The following is a 5,590-nucleotide window of genomic DNA, read 5'->3' on the forward strand; positions in this document are numbered from 1 at the left end:
GCTAATGTTTTTTGTGTCCGGCCCAGCATTGTCTGGCTGTAGCAGGCGACACAAAGTGTAGTGTTCGTGTTGTTTGATGTGGATGTTTGCCATATGCATACACTGGCGCGACCTATGGGTGTGCGGTACGAGTCAGATCCCTTCTGTCTGTTTTCCCATTCTGACGCCCTGGCTCGCCCTGGGCCGTCAGGTTGCTCCGGACTCGAGTGAGTTTGAGAGGCCGGGTGGCTGTGCCTTCTGGTCTCCTTGGGGGGGAGAAGGATCCCTTCTGTCTCCGTCTACGGGGTCTCCCTGTTTGGCGACGCTAGCCCTTCTGGCCTTGCGCGGCGGGGGCCCTTGAGGGTCGTTGGGGCCTACGGCCATACCACCCTGAAAGCACCTGATCTCTTCTGATATCAGAAGTTAAGCAGGGTCAGGCCTGGTTAGTACCTGGATGGGAGACTGTCTGGGAATACCAGGTGCTGTAGGCTACCCCTCCTCGCCTCCTCTACCTCTCGACCAGTGGGAGTGTGGCCCGATGGTTGGTGCAGCGGACCCGGGCGGGCCCGGGCCCAGTAAGCGGTTCCCCGCCTCGGCGGGTCTTGGGGGTCGGTTGCATCCCCGGTCCTGGTATTTCTCACCTCGGTGCCTATTCCACTCCTGGAGTCACGTTCTGCGGCTCTGGGCATTAGCTTGCTTTTTCTCCACATCGGCCCCCTCCAGGCTTCAGGGGCCTGGCCTCCACCTTGGGGGTGTCCGGGGATGGACGCCTCAGGGAGTTAGACAGGTGGGGGTCCACAACAGCTTTCGTGCGAGCGCCTTAGGCCCTTGCGGGTGTGTTGTGTGCTATGTTTGTGGCGTATTGCGCTTCTGTGCAGTTCGGCATGGCCCCTACACAGGGAGGTCACGCAAGTGCGTGATTCGTCCCGCGTTAGGGCGTGAATTTCCCTCTGCCGGCGGCGGGGGTGATTCCCGGGGTTTCTCGGGGTGCGTTCTCTGCGCATGTCTCCGGTCTCCCTGCCTCTGCCTGCGTCCGTTGTGATGGGCGTTGGGGAGGTGGACTTTGTCACCTTTGCCACTCAGATGGCCGCAAGGCTGGCTCGGCCGTCTGGTCTGGCTGCGTCCTTGTCGGCGGTGACGGCACATATGTCCTACTCGGGCTGTCTCCGGTCTTTTCATTTGGGGCCCGCTCCCCCGGACGCGGCCTTCCTTCGGACTCCCCGTCCGCCTGTGGATCCGGGCCCGAGTTTCGGCTCTCCCCGGTCTGGTACTGGTACTGCCGCTCCCTTATTTTTGTCACCCCTAGGTCCTGGCTTTCGGCCCTCTCTCTACTGGGGGTTCCCTGGGAGGGGGGGCTGTTGCCTCCGTTGCGTCCCGTCTTGGGACGCGGCTGTCCCCGGGGCGTTTGCCTTCTCGACGGGTTGAGGGGGGCCGGCTCCTTCCTTGGTCTCGCCTGTTGGTTTTTCCGGACACCTGGGGTCGGCCTGTGGGGCCGGCCGGCGAGTGGGGGTTCCCTCTCTCAGTTGCGGGTACTTCCGTTGGCCTTGCCTTCCGGCCCGGGGGTGGGAGCTGTGCTCCTGGCCCGCCTGGTGGATGTTCTTCGCCGGGTGTGGGTCTTGTTGCTCCCTGTCGGGAGGGGTGATTCCTCTCGGCCTCGTCTTTTTCGTGGGCTTCACGTCAGGCGGTGTCTCTCCTCCGTCGGCCCCTTGCTCTAGGTGCGGTGGTCCCTTCGGATCCCGTCTCGGGCTTGTACGCCTTCGGGGGTCGTATGCCTGGTCCCGGTACTTCCCTCTGGTTCGTCCAGGGGGGTAGGGGCGTTTGGGGGTCGTTGGGATCTCCTGCTGTCGCGCGGCTCCTCGTGCTTCGGAGGTTGCTGGAGGATGGCCGAGTGGTCTAAGGCGCTGTGTTTAGGCCGCAGTCTCCTCTGGAGGCGTGGGTTTGAATCCCACTAACGGTCCTCCTGGCCTGCCATCTGTTGCACCGGTGCTTCGGTGTCCCCAGGTCTTGGTCGGGTCGGTCGACCTGCTGGTGTAGGTGTCACCGGTCATGTCTCTTCGGGCTGTCTTTCCCCCGGGGTCCGACTGGGTGGGGGCGGTTCGACTGGGTCGGATCTAGCCTTCGTTGCCTGGTCTCGCCCTGACCCCGGTGGTGTTTCGGCACCTGGGGCCTCGACTCGGTCTGCCTCCGGTGGCCCTGTTCACAGTGGGGGACTCGGCCCTCCTGCCCGGATTCTACTCTCTCCTCCCGGGTCCTTGTGGTTGCCCTGTCTGTCGCTTGACCTTTCGGTCTGCTGTTCGCGTTTCCCCCGTGCCCTCTGATCTCACGGTTCCTCTACGGGATTCGCTTGGGCAGGGCCGGGGTGCTCCTGGGCGGTCGCTTCGACAGAGCATGGACTTCTGTTGGAACAATACAGAGCTGAGTGGCTTGGCCCCTGCGCATTGACTCGCAACTTCGGGGGGTGTTTCAGTTTGTGGTTCCCGGCGGGGCCGCCGCCCCTGGTACCCGCTCCTTTTGCGAGCTGGCGGTTCGAGCCTACTGGCCGAACAGGGTTCTTCTCGTTCCAGGGTTGGGTCCCCCGCACCCGGAGTCGGGGATGAGCCGGCCCTTTCTGCTGGCCTGCCTCCGTCTGCAGGCCTGATTCTTGAGCGGTTGTCGCTGCTTGCTCGGGGTTGATCTTCTGGGGCTGTGGTTTTGCTGCTGGGCTACCACTGATCTTCCACTTTCTCTTACTGTGCCTGGCGAGGGGCTTCCCTCTGGCTTTGGTGCGGTCGGCTTGGTGCTGACCGCGCCTCCGTGGGCCCCTTGCGGGTCTTGGACTCCTGGCTGAGGGATTTTCCTTGGGCGTGGCCACATCTTCCCGGTGGGCCTGATGGGCTGCCTTGCGGGCATTCCACAGTCCGGTGTTCGACGGGCTGGTTTCCCGGGTGGCTCGCTTGGCTCCGGAGTTTGTTTTCTCCGTCGCCCTCGGACGCTCTGCCTGTCTCCCCCGTGGGTTCTCTCTCTCGTTCTACGAGCTCTTCAGGGTCCGCCCTTTGTGCCCCTGGCCTCGGTGGCTTTGCGGTTCCTCACCTTTTAGGTGGTTTTCTTCCTGGTGGCAGTGGTGTCTGCTGGGCGGATGGGCGTGCGGGGGTCGTGCCTCCGCTCCCCTCCCTTCTTGCGGGTTTTGCCGGACTGGTTGTTCCTCCGGCTTGTCCCCCGTTTACTTCCCGGGGTTCCTTCCCTGGTGTCCCGGGCTCGGGTGGTGTCTTTACCGCCTTTCCCTGCCGACAAGGTTCCTCTCTTGTCCGTGCTGGTTGTCCGGTGTGCGGTTTTGGTTTCTCTTGACCGCACGTCTTCCCTTTCCCGGTGGGATGGCCTGTTGTGTCTTTTGGGTCCGGTTCGTTCGGGCCACTGGCCCTCTCTTTCCGCCTTGGTTCGCTGGCTTACACAGGCTGTCTTCCTTTCCTACGCTTCGCTGGGTTCGGTGGTTCCGGCGGGGGTCCAGGGTCGGTCCACGGGGTGTGGCTCTGTGCCCTGGGCCCCATTCATGGGTGTCTCCTCTGTGGAGATGTGTCAGGCGTCGACGTGGTCGTCCCCTACCTTGTGCATGGGTCTCTATCAGTCCCGGGGGGACTTCGCTGGGGCCGTTCTGAGTGCAGGAGCTGCGACTCCTGGTTGGCCTACTTTTCCTGTATGTCTTGATTTCAGGTTTCCTGTGATCCCTGTTTTCTTTTCATTTATTCTACTTCAACCTTGGGTTGGTTTCTCTGCATCACCGTGTGGTGTTGTTCTTATGGTGGTCAATGAAGCCTTGTTGGCTTGGGTATTTGCTCACTATGTAAATCATGTGGCGAGGAAGACTAACGAGGAGGTAATGCCCCAGTTACTTACCGGTAATCTTCATTACTCCGAGTATAGTCTTCCTCGCCACATGAGTTCCCCCCCCCTCCCTGTCTGGCTATCGGCTTCATTGTTTGCTTGGTAGATCAGGCTGTTGGTTGGGCTGGCCCGCCTCTTATAGAGGTCAGGTGGGACTGGTCGGCCATGTTGGGAGGGGTGGGAGGCTTTTTTTGCTTTGGAGGGTTCTGTCGTGGAGCTTATGCTCACTATGTAAATCATGTGGCGAGGAAGACTATACTCGGAGTAATGAAGATTACCGGTAAGTAACCGGGGCATTAACCACCCAACTTGTAAACAGGGCAGAATGGGGTGCTACATCCGAACATTTCCTGCTGTGTGAAACGATGAACTCAAGAGTCCGTGTTCTGACATGGATGCCAATAGAAGTTCTGAAGGCGCTAACGCTATTAATCAGACGGAAAGTGGCCTTGTGTCTGCAGAGGATTAAGAAGGAGTTGAGGCCCATGCTGAGGAGAGAAAAGGTGCATTCCTTTTAAGAGTCTTTTAAGGCCCTGTCACTTAGCGTCCTTCCTTTCAGAATAAAATATAAACGAACATCTTGGCCCAGGCACAATCTAATGCTGGGTCCTTGGAATACAGTAGCTTAGATTTGCTGTTTTTGCAATAAATGGTCCGTCTAATGGACATCCCTGCGGGCAGGCAGCGCAGGTGATTGATGTGCACTTCTGAGGAGGCTGGAGGGTTCTGAGGGGCAACAGAGTCCCTGACACCGCCAGCACAATGCCGCCCGCATTACTGTAACTTGCACCAAGGCGCGCTTTAGGGTTGTGTGTCAGAACATTGTAGTTAGAAATATCGTCTAACATAAATAAATATCTTGTCCTAATTGTCGTTTCCAAAAATATCACCCAACTTGATGTAGAAGTTCTATTATTATCTACAAAGGAGTGATATTTTTGTAGATGATATTTAGAACACAATAGTTATGTCAGGCAGTATTCTGACGATGGTATTCTGATACCACGCTGCTCTTGAGAACCAAGGTTAAGCTATTTTGCTGATTTTTTTGCCGGCAGTTAGAACTGTTTTGTGGCAACAACATCTGTGTTCATAAACGTAAATGACACTGAACGCCTCAAAAAAGAATAAGGTAAAATAGCATTTCTTTCACAGCGTTTCTGTCCCTTCCTCAGTGCTTGAAAAGGAGACATAACATTTGCTCACACTGCCTCATAGTACCTGTTTGCTACCGAGCAGTGCCGGTACTCTCCCGTTAAAAGTATTGCACCCCTCCTGTCCACTTAAAGCATAACTTCATATGTCACTGCAGTACTCGATTGATTCTATTATCAAGTGACATGTAAAGCATAAAAATACACGTGCAAAGTTGTCACTTTCTTTTCCTGCCCTCCCTTCCTTCACATTCCAGCTCCTCTTCCCTAACAGGAAGACATCAGAGCAGCCACATCTTTATGCTGAGTGGGCCAATACATCTGTTGCCAAAACTCATATGCATCATTCAGATCACTGTGAGTTTGTCACATCAGCACCTGATACTTTTTGTGCTTAAAAGAGAGATTTCCCAGAACCGATACGTGGCTGTCACATAGGATCCATAGGCATTTTCTAATTTGAAGTTAATATCACCTGTGATAAGTAAAATACTATGGGCCTTATTTACAAGATTTTGCCGTGGGGCAGTGCCGCAAGCCTTCCTGCTGTGCTGCTCAACAGCAAAAGAAAAGGACAGGACTGTGCCATATGTCTCAGA

The 5,590-nt window shown here is 56.8% G+C and overlaps 1 non-coding gene across 1 annotated transcript; it reads left to right on the top strand.

The window, feature by feature from the left end:
* The first annotated feature begins 351 nt into the window (after positions 1–351).
* Positions 352–470, top strand: LOC147702695 (5S ribosomal RNA). The gene has a single exon (XR_015298510.1). It is a non-coding gene; the product is annotated as a 5S ribosomal RNA (ribosomal RNA).
* The last annotated feature ends 5,120 nt before the right edge of the window (positions 471–5,590 follow it).

Source organism: Lissotriton vulgaris, chromosome 7, assembly GCF_964263255.1.
Source record: "Lissotriton vulgaris chromosome 7, aLisVul1.2, whole genome shotgun sequence".
NCBI lineage: Eukaryota > Metazoa > Chordata > Amphibia > Caudata > Salamandridae > Lissotriton > Lissotriton vulgaris.